Raw genomic sequence first — 15,216 nt, 5'->3', positions numbered from 1 at the left:
GGAAAAAGCACTCTATACGGTTAATTAGCCCAGTCCTTCAACACACTTGGTTGGAAGGGAGAGGAAGAGCCATGAACCACCAACACAAACAGGAACCTTATAAAGATGAAATGCAGGTCCATGTACCTTAAAAGGGGTAGGGCTCACATTCTGCCAGGACCCGCATGCACTATACATTTAAAGTAGTATTATACCACTTTAAACAGTCATGGGTTCCCCCAAAGAATTCTGGGGACAATAGTTCGTTGACGATGTTGGGAGACATTTTGAAAGAAGAGGAAGTACCAACGAAGGAGGAATGGATAGCTAAGATGGTAGACTACGCTGAAATGGCAAAGATAACCATGAAAATCCAGGACCAAGATGAAAAAAAGTTTATACAAGACTGGATTAAATTTAAATTTACTAAGGTCCACTGTAAAGACTTAAAAACATTAGCTGGATTGACATAGCATCTATGAAGTAATGTGAATTAGGGTTATCAATGGACTTGTAGCTGAATGGAAAACTAAAGATGTGTAAGGAAATAAAGGGGAGAAATTGGAAATCAGGGGTGGGGTGGGGGGAAGCATAGAAGGGATGAATAAGTAAGTAATTTGGAGGCTGAATTGTTAAATTATTGAAAATTGAAAATAAAATATGAAAAAAGAGTTGTTGGGAGACCCCTTTTCCCCTTTGCAGATCTACAGATCTCAGAGCACTTTAACCATCAAACTCTCTTCCCAGGGAACTCAGCTCTGCTGCTGCCAGTCAGTGTAGACAGATCGCTGGTCTGACTCTGTACAAGGCAGCTTCTTATGTTCCTGGCATCCACAAGGTCCCCTCCCCTACTGAAATTAGGTCTCAAAAGCCAGTAGAATATGTTACAGTTTTTACGCTAACAACAGCAGTTTGAGAACACAAGGGCTGCTGGATCATCTAGTCCAGCAGTCTTTTCTCACAGTAGATGATGCCCCAATGCCTGTGGGGAAAACCCACCGTCAGTATCTGAGCTCAAGAGCACTCTCCCTTCAACTGTGGAGGCAGAGCTTAGCCATCATGGCTAGTAGCCATCAGTAGCCCTCTCCTCCATTCATTTGTTTAATTCTCTTTTAAAGTCATCTAGGTTGGTACCTGAAATATACCCGGAGTCCTGTAATGATTTCATGCTCTTTATTGCAGCTTGTCAACCAGTGATTGAATGGCCCCCCAAACCTCAGGCTTTTATATACATTATTTACACAATGAGTCCTGTCTGACTGGCTGATTCTGCTTCCCTCCTGGAGCCTGATTGGTCTTTTCCTGCAGGCCAATCAGCTGTTGCATTCTATGATCCTACCAGCTTAATAGGCTGATTAACTTCCTCCTGGAGCCTGATTGGTCTTTTCATGCAAGCCAATCAGTTGTTGCATTCTAGGATTCTACTTGCCTATCGTTCTAGGATCCAAGCTTAGTACATAACAGTACCCATCACTGCCTCCTGGGGGGGTGAGCTCCATAATTCAACCATTAGCTATGTGAAGTAGTATTTGCCTTTCTCTGTCCCTAAACTTCCAAGATTCAGCTTCACTGGTTGTCCATGTGTTCTAGGGTTACAAGGGGGGGGGCGTGACATTTCTATTTCCTCTTTCTTCATGTCATGCACAATTTTATAAATGTCTATCATGTCACCTTTTACTTGCCTTTTCTTGAAACTCAAATGTCCCAAACACTGCAACCTGACTTCACAGGGGAGTCTCTCCATCCTCCCACCCATGCTGAATTGGCCACAGAATATGAAGACTAAGAGGTAAACAAACGGAAGTCCAACCTGGGCATATGTATGGTGCAACCTGTGCCAGATGTCACTCACTGAGGCCCAAGGTAGTAAAACATATGGGGAAACAGAAAGGAATCTCCTGAGGCAATGATTGTAGAATCCAACAGACAGTGGGAGGGAGCTGCAGTCTGGCTCTTGTATTAAATAACACCGAGGAACTGCTCCACAAATGCTGGGAGGCCAAACGAAGGCCAAACAACAGAGGCATCAGAAAACAGAGTGAATACTAAGAAGAATGGAAAAAGAATACGTCTTCCCTTTTACTGTCTTGCCAGCTTGGTTCATTTGTTGCTCTGCTTCTTGCTGCTCCACATCCAGGCATTCCTGTCTCCCACTACAAGTTATAATGTTTCCCTTAATTTTATGCCCTTAGGTTTGTTTCCAGTTTCAGCCATCCCTGCTTCTTCAAGTCATCCGTTGTGCACTTAAGTAATTTTAGACTCTGGGCTTAATGGGCATATGCTCCTGAAATGGCCGTGTTTCTTAATTCACTTACTTCAAAATGTAGTGAGCCAGCCCTGTTGCCCTTGGGGACCTTCCTGCTCATCCTGATGAGTGGGTTTCTGCCCCCAAATCCTGCCCTGATGGCACCTGATGGCCATATCTAAACTGATGGGTGATGATTGCAAGCACCTACGAAGGCTCCTTGCTAAAAGTGCATCCCCAAAGACAGGAGTTGGTCCATTCAGTTGGTCCATTCAGTTGGTCCATTCAGTTGCTTCATTCAGTTGGTCCATATCAGGCATAGACATTCCGTGTAAGTAATATTCAAGAAAGTCTACACACTTACAAATGGTGAGCTCAGAATCCCTATTCAGGTATCGTAACCACCACCACGGTGTGATTGCCATCATGCAAAGAGGACAGTGGGGATGAGTCCTGAAATGCCAGGTAAATATTATAGTCTGCACATGTGTGTCTCTATGAGTGGAAAAGGCCTCTCCCTTGCAGGAGACATTTCCTGTCTCAGTACATGGAAGGTGATGTAACTGGCAGTGAGGATGCAATGGACAATGCCAACAGGCTAATCCCTGCTCTCTTCCTTGCACAATGATAATTGCTTTTGGGGACTGCAGGCTCTGTCCAAATAGGTTGCATAGACCAAGCTTCTTCTTTGGTGATCACTCGTAGCTGAGTAAGATTGTCTTCCATAAACACCAAACAATGAGTCCATAAGTGACTGTGGAGGCCAATTCTGGATACAGTGGGGACATTGGTTTCCGGGTGGGAGTTGATCACGGTGTGGATTTGCCAAGCGTGCCTTCCTCTTAGCACGTTTCTCCCTTGCATCCTGAGTGCGAGTGTCTTCAAAGCCCATGACACCTTTGGTAAAGGCTGTTCTCCAGCTGGAGCACTTGCAGGCCAGTGTTTCCCAGTTGTCAGTGTTTTTACTACTTTTTTAAAGATTTGCCTTGAGACAGTCTTTAAACCTCTTTAAAGACTGAAGAGTGAGTAGCAGGGCTAATAAATGCAATTGTCTATGATTCTGCCCCATTCTCTACATATGCTTGCATTCAGAGTAATGTATGAACAGTATAAAGCCATGAGGGGATAGGAAGAAGCAGCTTAGGGGAGTGATTTGGAGCAGGAAAATGGTGGGTGGAGAAAGGGTTAAGTAGTCTGCTTCTGCTTCCCTGCTCTATCATCCGCTCTCCAGCAGCTTTTCTCTGGAGTTGCAGTGTTTTTTGCAGTGTGTTGACCATTTATGTGCTCTGACATGTCACACAGCAAAGCAATTTTCAGTTTCTGAACTCCTAGCTCACCCCATGATGTAATGAAGTTAGTCTGGTATCCACTACAGTGCAAGTCAAAATTTCCAAATTCAGGGGTGAACAGTTAACCAATTTATTGAAATATGTCCCTACATTGTTCAGATTTTGAGATAATACTCATCCATATGTCTTATTTAAACAAATTTAAATTATTTGTGAGGTTTTCGTCTTCTCCTCTTTTGACCATCACTGCATGAAAATTGCTACGAATATTATGTATATTTGGAAATATTATTTTTTTAAAAATAATGATGGCGGTGATGATTAACCCCCCCCCAAACCCAACATTATTCAAAAATGAGCTGAAATTCTATGTACTGGATTTGCCTGCAGTATAGTATGAGAACTCTGGAAGAAAAAGACAACCACATACAACTGCATTGCGAAAATTGTATGTGCTGAGTCAAGCCAGCCTTGCGTTAAATAGAACAAGCTAACCTGCAGTGCAGGCATGGCCTAAAATCGAGAATTCACTCTTCACGTTGGACTGTCCCCAAGTACTTTTCTCAGAGCACACTTCCATATAACGGTAATATAATTGATGGCTTTATGCCACATTGCAGAGATTTTTTTAAAGTCACAGTTGGCACAAGGATGTATAAATATGGGACAAAACACAGTGAGATCTTGGCTCCACTTAATTCACTGAAGCCAAGATTTAAGTTGCAGGGATCCAGGAATACATATTTTGCAAAGGCCAGGCAAGCGATCTTTCCATTTAAAAACCTAGGGAGTGAGGAAGGTTTAAGATATTTGCTTTAAGCTTTTCCACCTCTGTGGTTATATTGGAAGCCTCTGCTCAATGGTAGGTAAAAAAGGAGAGACTTCCATGTGCATAGACCTTAGCAACAGCCTATTCTCCCCACCTCCCACCTTCCACTCTGCCTCATAGTTGTGGTGCCCCCTGAGGCACCCCGAGGCATTGCACCCGAAATCTGCCTCTGCTTAGCATACAACCTCAGAGTTACAAGAAAAGTTGCAGTAAATTTCTTTAAGCCTCTTCCTTCAATTGATTTTCAATGTAATGCAGTGGTCGCTTTCTGTGTTTTTAAGTGGTTTTTGCTGCTTTTGTTGTACATCGCCTTGAGATATTGTGTAGAAGGTGATTTATAAATTTATGGTGATGATGATGATGATGATAGCAATAATAATAATGATATCTCTCTGCCCTTGGAAATATGTATTCCTGGATTTTTTGTAACTAACATTATGTCACTAACATTTATAGCAGGGCAAGCTACTATAATGGAACCAAATGCTTAAAAAAGAATCGATCCTAATTTTATTTGGAAAAATCAATAGCATCTGGAAATAAAAGCCTTATATGTAGTAGAAATGCCTTCAGGAGTCTTCTGATGAGATCACATAAACACAGTCCTGCAGATGTTCTTACAAGTGGAGTGTTAACAGAAATATAATTCAAGATTCATTTTGCAACTTGATCAATCATTGCACATACATTATATTGGCACAGAGGTTGGATGAAGAGGTTTTCAGTTGCTGCAAATTGCTTTGAGAGGATGAGATACAAAGGAATCTTTTTGCCTTTGGTTAGTGTGCAGGACGGGGCAAAGTGAACCATTTCATATGGTTACTTATTTATCATTTCCTGCCAGAGCTAACTTCCTCATCGAGAAGCAAATGCAGAGATTAGGTCTCACAAGAATATCATTTATACATTATTTAATGCCCTTTGACACGGCCATCAGAGGAATAAAGTAGAGCCTCAGTGAAGCTCCCAGGAATACATAGGCTATATCACAAAATGAAATATTTAGAGTGAAGTCTTAGGCCAATTACCTGGGAGTAAATCCTACTGAATTCTGTAAGACTTATTTTTGAGTAACCATGCATGGGCCTGCACTGTCAATGCACAAACAAAATACCGTATTTTCCCATGTATAACACGCCCCCCATGTATAACATGTCCCCTATTTTTGTGGACTCCAAATTGAGAAAATGGGGCGGGAGGAGATTGTATCTGTGTATAAGACAACTCACAATTTTGAACATAATTTTTTAAATAAAAAAACCTAGTATTATACACGGAAAACTATGGTAAGGTGAAGGTAAAGGGACCCCTGACCATTAGGTCCAGTCGTGGCCGACTCTGGGGTTGCGGCACTCATCTCACTTTACTGGCTGAGGGAGCCAGTGTACAGCTTCCGGGTCATGTGGCCAGCATGACTGAACCGCTTCTGGCGAACCAGAGCAGCACATGGATACGCCGTATACCTTCCCGCCGGAGCGGTCCTATTTATCTACTTGCACCTTGATGTGCTTTCGAACTGCTAGGTTGGCAGGAGCTGCGACTGAGCAACAGGAGCTCACCCCGTTGTGGGGATTTGAACCACCGACCTTCTGATCAGCAAGTCCTAGACTCTGTGGTTTAACCCACAGCGGCACCCGCATCCCTATGGTAAGTGCCTAATATTTATCCTAGAGACTTGCTATTCAGTTGCAATAGACACTTCTTGTTGTTGTTTCATTATCTTTATTCTCCACTCTGCGGCCAAAGAGTTTACAAATTTCCATTAAGGAAACTTTTTATAACTACAGGTAACATGCGTCTAACACTTACTTATGTGATTGCAGCTTTCCACAGGGTGGGATGGGAGTGGGGAAATAAATAAATAAATGAAGAGCAGAGGAAACCCACTGTACATTTATTTATTCCTCCCTACACACCTGCACAGGCTTTCCGAGCTTTGGCAAGGCAGTGTGAGGACTCAGGCAGGATCCTAGAACCCTCTCTTATCCTCCCCAAATCTGGGCAAGCCCATTCTAGGTTTTAGGAAGGAGACAGGAAGACTCTAAGACCCTGCCAGAGTTCTTTCATTATTACATTTTCTGCTGAAACAGATCTGTCTGCTGTCAGGCGTCTGGAACTATTTACCATGGGAGTAAAGTTATTAGTTGTTGAATTTTACTTAACGGTATGAATCTTTGCAACTTTGTCCATTACATGCCACTGTCATTGTCCTCCACATGCAGCTGCTGGGTGACCTTGGGCCAGTCACACTTCTCTGAAGTCTCTCAGCCCCACTCACCTCACAGAGTGTTTGTTGTGGGGGAGGAAGGGAAAGGAGAATGTTAGCCGCTTTGAGACTCCTTAAAGGGAGTGAAAGGCGGGATATCAAATCCAAACTCTTCTTCTTCTTCTTCTTCTTCTTCTTCTTCTCTGTATGTCTCATGTGTCTTATTAAGACACAGACATCTACATGCGCTGCTATGTCAACCAGGAAATGAACTTGGCCATATCACTTGCCACTGTTTTTTTCAAAAGTGCTGGAATGACTGATAAACAAATATTTATATATAGCAAGTGATCTGCAAAGGAAGTGTACATTCATGAAAGGGGGATTAAATTAGAATGCTTCTCTATTTTTGTTTTACTGTCTGTAATGTCTGAAAGACACTGTCCCTTGCAATGTTTTTTGGCTTTTGTGCCCTAAGATGTTTTAGAAGGAAATTTGATTTTCTGGGCAGTTTGACCTTCACTCTAAATGCTTTTACTTATAAATGGAATGTGTTTCAGCTTCAGTATTTGACTCCTGCCATCGCACAGAAGAATTCAAGATTATTTTATGCTGGGTTGGTAAGCAAGGTAGGAATGGCAGTACATACTAATGAAGAAGATTTTCCCAAAGCAAAGAAAGATTCAAAATGTGGTGAAAACAATGGGGGGAAAGCAGTACCATGTTCCCTGTAGTTTTGCTTGCTCAAAAATGCTTGCAGTCCAGCTTTACTGAAATGCAAAACACACAGCTGTGTATTAAGGCCAATATCCTATTAAATCCGATGTCTGCTAATATTTCACTTTATGCCTCATATATTTCAGGCACATTATATTAATAGACAGGAAATGACTTGAAGGTAGCAATAAACCACCCCAGCGAATTATCAGCACTCTAATTTCCGTGAGATTCTTGCTTTATCTGTGAAGGAGGTAATACAATGGAATATTTACTAGTGTGGGGGCTGATAAATATAACACACAAGTCGCTTGTCTGCATATGCATCTGTCAGATTATTTATTCAACACACATTTCTATAATATGAATGTGCTCTGTGAAGCCATGGCATTTTGTATTGCTTTGAGACAGGGAGGCCTGAAGTAATCCCTGAGGAACACTATTTCAGTTCCTCCTCTAAAACTGGATTAAATGAATTACATTAATTATATGGGAGAAAATGATGAGGGTTGTGGCAAGTGAAGAGAACCAAGTTGCGTCAGCAGGTCTTCAATTAGTAAAACAACAGTGATCCAGTTTGGAAAGACCCCACATGACGATTCTGTACTGTACAATGATGGGAGATCTATGATCACAGATCATCTGCAACTTTTCTTTAAAATGTCAAAAAACTGCCCCAAGCAGTGCCTGGGGTCGGTGGGATAAGGCTTCTTACTGTGTTATTCTCCTGATCTAAATTGCACCCCACCCCCCCAGCTTCTGTTTGTCCTGTGGAGTGAAACATCCAGGAAACAAATAATTTCAGGGAGTGATTTAGATCAGGGAAATGGCATGGAATTTTTTTTTAAAATGGCCATTCCTCCTCAGTGCAGCTTCTCTGATCAAATTAGCAGCCCCACACAATCCTGATCACACATCTCCAACATCCCATTTAGATGAGTATTTCAAGACAAAGGGTGTTTTCTCAATGGAAGCTAAGCACACCTTTTAATATCTGAAAAGAATCCCTAGTGGATGTTGCTCATTGGGGATTGAAAGAAGGAAAGGGGACTTTTTTAAATAAAGGAGTGTATATTCTGGCTCATACCAGGCTTAGGACGGGGTGGAAATTTTTTTGACTCTGTGGGCCAAATCCTTCTCAAGATCACCTTGTGGGCCAAATGCGACAGGTGGGTGGAGCTGCATACCTGTCAATTGTGTGACAGCATTATGACACCAGATGACTGACAGGTGGACAAAATCTCCCACCTGTCAAAATTCCTTGTGCAGGAACCACTCCACAAGGGACGTATGGCAGAAAGCTCTGGAAAATTGCTTGTTTCTCCCCTCCCTGCCATTGACGGGGAGAAAAGAAACAGGGCTTCTCCTGCTTTTGTTTGCAAAACATAAATTTGTTTCTCCCATCTCTGCCACTTGGAGGCTGGGAAGTGCATCAAATGCTTTCAGTTTTACTTCTGCAAACAGGAATCGAGTGCTTTATTTTTGATCCAGAAGTGTTTACGGAGGACTGGTATCTAGGCAGTGCCGGATTTCCGTATAAGCTAAGCAAGCTATAGCTTAGGGCCCCACTCTCTTGCCCCGCCCCCAGAATAAAGGAAAATAAACCTGGATGTACATTTCCAAAATATAAGATAAAAAACAAATAAAATAAAACCTACATAGAGCAACAGTGTTTTGTATTGTGTAGGCTCCTATGATGTAAGTAATGGGCCCCACATGCTAGCCTGCTCCCTAAAATATCATTGGTTTGCTCATTTCTATATATAGGGTGCCTACATTCTGAATGGACTGGTAATAAATTACCATGTGGCATATATTCAACACACAAACACAGTGACAATTTGTTGTTGACAAACAACAGCTGGACATATAAAGGGCCCCATTACCTTCAGTAGCTTAGGGCCTTATCAAACCTAAATCCGGCCCTGTATCTGGGGCATTAAGTCCTTTACTGATGTCACTGTACCTCTGAGTCAGCAACATACCACTGTGAACTGAGCTTTCAGTCGCACAAACCTCATATGACTCTTGGTCATGAAGTCATGAAGCTGTAGTGCAGAGAGAGGATGGATGGAGACCGACACCATCTCACTGCACTATAAGGCAGGATCCTTTGTACCCAACCAGAAGAGCCAATAGGCACAACAACACACAGTGCACCAGCTGGGGACAGTGGCGTAGCGTGGGTTGTCAGCACCCGGGGCAAGGCAAGTAATTTGCGCCCCCTAACCCGTGGATTTGCGCCCCCTAATCCTAACCCCCAGATGTTGTGCCCGGTACGGCCGGCCCCCCCTGCACCCCCCACGCTACGCCACTGGCTGGGGAGTCTTACTCATTTTTATTTAGAACATTTCCTAAAAGCTTTAGATTCCAAAGAGTCTCAAAGCAATGCACTGAAAATTAAAATCAAATACAATATAACAGAGATTTAGAACATTGTACAAAGTAGAGGCATAGCACTATACGAAAGAATATCAAAACCATGCTCGAAATGGAAATAAATATCAAACGAGCAAACAAACACTCAAACCAATATACAATACAAAAATGAAACACAGTATAAAGGAATCTCAAAACAATATGCAAGTGTAGGTTAAATGCAATACAAAAGAAATCAAACAATATGCCCAACAGAACTCAAAGACAACAAACAAATATATCTCAAAACGGTGTGCAAAATAAAAATAAAACACAGTACGAAATATTAATAACCAATATTAATCAGCAATAAATATTAACAATCAAATGGAAATCTTTTAAAATAACATCATATTATCGGATCAGTAACATTTACAAAACCCTAACCAATCACTTTGTGAAACAAAGATAGCTAACCAGATAACAAGTCATATAACCTTGGAACTGAAGTAAAGATAAATCAGTAATGTTTTCATTCTTGCCGTGCCTCACACATTGCACACAGACCTCGGACCAGATCGGATTCCCACTCTGACCTCTCATGTTTGTTTGTTAGGTTGAAGGAAGCCCCTTTTCTTAGGGTGGCCACTTAGGCATTGCCAAACCAGAGGAAATGCATCATGGCACCACTGTGCATAAAATTTGCACATGCTAATTCATATACTTAGGTACAAATTTAGAAATAGTTAATATAATTTAAGTAGAATACAGTGTAGCTCACGGGTGGTCAACCTTTTTATATGTACCGCTCACTAATGCATCTTTATTGATGGTAAAATTTCCTTACCACCCACCAGTGCTCGATGGAAGGAGGATTCAGCTTGTGCCGTAGAACCCCCTACTGCCCACCTAGAATCCTGAAACGCCCACTAGTGGGTGGTAAGGACCAGATTGACAACCCCTGGTGTAGATCAAAATTACTAGAAAGCTTGCGTCTGCAGTCCAGGAGCTCACTGGTGATGGGCAACTTAAAGACGGCCCTCCCTCTGGTTCGTTCTCTTTAGACTAGAATTGGGACTGGACTGTTCTTCAAAGTGCCCTGCATAAAGCAGGGCATATGGCGACCCTACTCCCCTTCTACAGGATGCTACTGGTAGTTTCCTATAACAAACTCAGCTGGGCTGCTGGCTAAATCTATTTATATCACATAACCCAGATGAGCCTTTAATCACCACATGGCAGGCACAGAGTGATTAAAGAGATGCTACAGGGTAGTTTCTCTCTGTGCTTTCTTGAGAAATGATTGTGAGTGAGGAACCTGGGGGTGGTAGTTATTCCAGATTAATTACCATGAATAGAAAAGTGGCAGGTGTGCACCTGCACTTTCAGTCTCTGTCTGTCCTTTCACCACTGTCTGGGTTCAGAATTCGGGCTTTTAAAATATCTGTGTGTCCTACTCCTCATGTATTTTAATTGGTAGAAATAACAAGTAAGGCAAATGCATACCCTTCAGCTGTCCCAATTAAATCAGGACATCCCGTTGTGGGAGGCTGTGCTCTCAAGAACACAGCACCCAAACACAAACATTTTTGGGCACCATGATATCACAGTCCCCCCTCATGCACATCTTTTGCAAACTTGTGTGGGTCCCGTGATTCGTGCGGAAGCACATCCCAGAAGATACATGCCCTGGTTTTCTGCAGAGACATTTTGGAGGGTATGCAAGCATGACGTTAACATATGAGAGTGCTGGAGGTGAAATAGTTAAACAGGTTACCCAATCAGAACCCAGGGGGGTGGAGTCAGAGGGACTATAAAACCAGCTATGAGAGGGGTGAAGAGGGAGTTCGTTGGGAGTTGGGTGGTTGGTTGGAGTGGGAGTGAATTGGGATAGAGTCTGCGGGTAGGTTGAGTTACTGTAGCGAAATAAGCTGAGTCAGGAACAGTTAGGGGCTAGGAAGACAAGTAAATATCTGAGAGGTGGTTTAGTGAGTGAGAGCAGGTAGTGGAAGTTATAGGTCTGGATAGGCACCCCATGATTGTAATTGACCGATACCGTTTATGAAACTACACGCTCGTTAAACTGCAATAAATAAACAGAAGTTTATGTTCCAATTTAACCCTGACTGGACTCAGTATTGTATCAGGTAGGGCCTGGGTGGTGGCAGCGAGAAATAAAGTGGTGGCACAGGGATCAATAGACGGTGAATCGTCCAGGGACCCTGTGTGATTGCCACAGCAAGTACCTTCGTTTACCTGGGGGGGAATGTGTCCCATTGGTCCCCTAATATTCTTGCCTATTTCTGCAGTTACTCACAGTATAGCTTGACACAGCCCCTGAGCAGCAGGCAGCATTAAAAAGCACCCATTTCCCTGCGGACAAATACATTTAGCGAAACCAAAGCCATTTTACCAAGCTTGCTATTCTGTATAATAAGAGGGGATAGTATCTTCTTTCGACTTCCCTGTTATAGTCATATGAGGCAGTCCTGGGGAAAATCGAATGAAGCATCATGTAACCAGACAATAACAAGGGGGAAACAATTGCCAAGCATATTAATTGAAGATAGCGCAAGAAGTAATGAGCTTAAATTACAGGAAGGCAACTTCAAGGCCTGACCCCAGTCACTGCCAAGGAATTGCTGGAACTCATGTCCCTCAGGGCCACCTCCGGTACTCCAGATGCAATTGACTCCCCCCCCCCTTGTTGGTTTTTTTTAAGCCAGCAAAAGGTTTAAGGCCCACGTTGCTCTTTGTTCCAGGCAAATGGGTCTGTTGCCTAGAAACCACAACATGCTCTTCCCTGATGCCTCCAACTCTAAGAAGCAGCTGGGTTGGGGTTTATTTTTTGGGGGGGGAGAGATGTTCAGAGATGGCCCATTACATGCGCTTTGCACTGTTGCTTTAGAAGCAAGGCTATCATGAAAAGCCATTTTTAAAGTGCATGTTTCAGGAACTTTTCCTCCAGGGTCCCAAAACTAAATTGTAGCTATCCTCTTTCCAGCAGAATCCCATGGGGAATGCCAGGAGCGTAAGACAGCGAAGGAAGGTGTAAATTGGCACAAAGGTCCAATTTACAATCAACCAGCAAACTGCATCCCATAATTATTAGAGAGAACCTCTTTTCTCAGGTAACTAGAAAATGTGTTGGAGCTTCTAATTACTGAAGAGTGATGAAGCTCCGTTGCTTGAAAAATAGGTACTAGTAGTTAAATCCTTCACTTTCAATTAATTAATCATAAGAATATGTTGACATTTTCTTTCCAAATTGAAACTAACCTCCGATTATATGTAGCTACTTCTGTAAAGTATTGTGATTCTCCTTCCTGTTTGCATCTCACCTGGGAATGATTACAAGGATAGTGGGGGCAAGAGGGTTTACCCCAGTATATGCACTTTTATACACATTACTTAATTGGAAAATTCTGTTGCAAAATTCAGATATGCGCAAAAACTGAAGGATGGCGATGTTCCAGTTCGCATCTTGTCTCAGAAAGCACAGATTTGGTAGGTTCATGTTTAAATGCCCACAGAATTGAATAGGGCTCTCCAAGTGGAGAGATAACCAGAACATGTACCACTCTGGTGAGACTGAGCGCAGGCAAGTAGGGTCTCAGCCGGTGTACCAGATGGAGCTGGTAGACAGCTGCCCTGGACAGAGAATCGACCTGTGTCTCCATGGACAGCAGTGAGTCCAAAACCCCCATTAGCCAGGCTGATAGGAGATGCAGTCCAAAGCCTTTGGAGAGCACCAGGCTAGCGAGGGCTACAGGAAGGGATATATTGTCTAAAGATTGATTTTTTAAAAAAAATGAAAGGGGGTGAGGAAGAGACTATGTTGGGGTGGGGGAGTCTCATTAGAAAGGTATTTCATACCTCAGAGGCAGACTAAATGTCATGTGATGCAGCAGTTTCTATAGTGACTGTTCTCTTTCATTTGAAAGCAGAGTAAGCAGTTATAGAAAAACCCAAATAACAGTCTGGCTAGCATGCACACTCTCTCTTTCTCTCTCCCCTGATTACTTATAAGGATTTTCTGCCCTTGAATTGGATATGCTCCTCCTTCTGAAAGAGCTTTTGTTACACAGCAGAAAGAAGGAAGGCTAATACTCGGCAAGGAGGACAATGGGAAGCAGAAAATTAGAATACGGTAGTGCATCTGTATTAGGGCTGTTTTGGCTGGGGGGGTGTTATTATTATTTCTTCTTCTTGCATAAGTACCAAAACACATAGACAGGACCAGCCCAGAAGGCTCAAACTCAGCAGATGGGCGGTAAATTCAAGTCTGCTTCTTGCAGGGATCTGTGACAAAACATAGTTTGCATTGTAGCCAGAGAGGGAAAGCTTCATTTTGGCAGCAGTTTCAATGCCATTTTCTTGGAGGAAGGTGTGCTCCTACTGCCCATCAGCAAAGGAATGATCAGGAGCTCACTTTGCTGAGATAAGTTTTTTTAAAAACGGATTTTAATATAAAAAGGGAAAAAGAGAGGGGGAAAATAAAAAACAACAAGGAACCAATAAGGAAGAAAGATTACCCAAATCACACGTCATATTAAGTGGCCAAAGAAAAGTTAACTCAAGAGTTCAGAATCTCACACGAAGCTGTTGTAAATTGTGGTTCATTGTCTACAAAATAAAATCCCACCAAAAGTGTCCAGTGCAGCTGTTCATTGCAATGTCTGGAAACAGAGTGTAACTTTCTCCCAAATAGCAGTATTCCAAATATTCTTATACCAGAGCATAAAATAAGCCCTTAAAGTAGAAAAATCTTTTTGCAGAAGACTGTGTTCACTTACCTGAAGAGTGAGCCCAGTTCAACGAAAGTGGGACTTAGCTCAAAGTACACATGTACAGAGGTACCTCTGGTTATGTACTTAATTCGTTCCGGAGGTCCATTCTTAACCTGAAACTGTTCTTAACCTGAAGCACCATTTTAGCTAATGGGGCCAGCTGCCACCGCTGCGCCACCGCCGCACGATTTCTGTTCTCATCCTGAAGCAAAGTTCTTAACCCGAGTTACTATTTCTGGGTTAGCAGAGCCTTAACCTGAAGCGTATGAAACCTGAAGCATATGTAACCCGAGGTACCCCTGTATAAGACATTACTTTAAATCTTGCTTTGCTGCAACTGTTGCCAGCTGAGGGCATCCCTGCTAATTTCACGATGAAGAGAGCCAATTTTAAAAGTGAAATGTCTTGTTTAAGATGCAAAGTATTTGCTCAAATGGCTTTCTTCCTCTTTCAACCATTATGTTATTCACAGCACCCCTATTTGCCATGACTTCCATAATAGAGTTACAAAGCCTGTCCACAATAAAAGGCAGAGGAAATAACTAGTTTCACTAAGGCGCACACTCCAGGTGAACTGAATGGCAATCAAGTGCGCATTGTGTGTGCAACATTTATATCGAGACCACATGATTCATTTGACCATTTACCACCCTTGATGAGTTTACACAAGCACAGATGTATTTGTGAAATTCGCAGAGAAGCAGAAGGGGGAAAGCCTTGGAAATAATTCAAGTTCATCAGGAAGTGCATGAAGAAAGGGAGAAGGAAGACCTTGGGTGGAAACAGTGTTCTGTTAGGGGGAA

Source organism: Podarcis raffonei, chromosome 11 (genome assembly GCF_027172205.1).
Source record: "Podarcis raffonei isolate rPodRaf1 chromosome 11, rPodRaf1.pri, whole genome shotgun sequence".
NCBI classification, from domain to species: domain Eukaryota; kingdom Metazoa; phylum Chordata; class Lepidosauria; order Squamata; family Lacertidae; genus Podarcis; species Podarcis raffonei.
The sequence above is the reverse complement of the archived record's forward strand: the minus strand, read 5'-3'. Positions refer to the sequence as shown.